Raw genomic sequence first — 973 nt, forward strand, 5'->3', positions numbered from 1 at the left:
CTCACATAAACCTGGTGCTACACATTTTACTGTGTAATTACAAGAGGATACCTGAAATCTCCTGGTACTTCACATACACAAACCAAATGCAGCATTCATTGGAAAGACTTTAGATATGTTTTAGAAGTGATGTAATACCTGCTATGCTATGCTATGATACCTGCTATGAGGCGGCAATTACAAACAGGACAGAAGAATCTGTGCACTAGGTGCACTTCCCTTGGATGCACYTTCAACTGCCTGCAGCATTGCTAGAGTACAGAATGATGAACGATCATTAAGTTAGAGCATTAATAGAAAGTGATAAGGGAAATGTATATACACGAGCAGCCCTATTGTGYCACCATTTGATGTCAGCAGTGTCACTGTGAGATAGGAAAAGTTTTACAGTCTCCTGTAGCAGTGAAATTGAGTAATCTTATACAGAAATTCCAGACATGCCATTTGCTCCCTAGCAAATTTGGGGGATGTTGGTTTGGAAATGGACATTTTCATCAGCTCCCTCAGTGCCACCTTCCTGAGGTGTTGGTCATGTGGTTTTTCTCGAATGCTGACTGTGCACTTGCTTCAGCAATTTCTCGTGTTAACTTTCCCTTTTCTTTCTCAGTAGCTGAGAACAGAAAATTTGCTTCCTCTATCCAGGACCTAGTCCATCCTAGACTCTTCCTTCTCTGTAGGCTTCAGCTAAGACACAAAAACTGCAATCTCCTTCCCCTCTACTATAGAATGGAGCTTGGGGTTGGTTTCAGACACTTACAATATCTTCATTCTCTTCAAAGAGACAGCAAAGATGCACTGACTCTTTGACAATGCTAGAACTCAGTTTCCTATTGCTGTGACCAAGTAAAAATGGATAGTGATGGGAAAGAGGTATTTYTAAGGCATCATTCATTTCATCAGAAGGTAGATTCAAATACTGTATACGGTGTTTTGGTCTTCCAGCTGGAAGGGGAACTCAGGGTCATTAGCTCAC

The sequence above is a fragment of the Nothoprocta perdicaria genome, unplaced genomic scaffold (genome assembly GCF_003342845.1).
Source record: "Nothoprocta perdicaria isolate Ctin4 unplaced genomic scaffold, notPer1 scaffold_137, whole genome shotgun sequence".
NCBI classification, from domain to species: domain Eukaryota; kingdom Metazoa; phylum Chordata; class Aves; order Tinamiformes; family Tinamidae; genus Nothoprocta; species Nothoprocta perdicaria.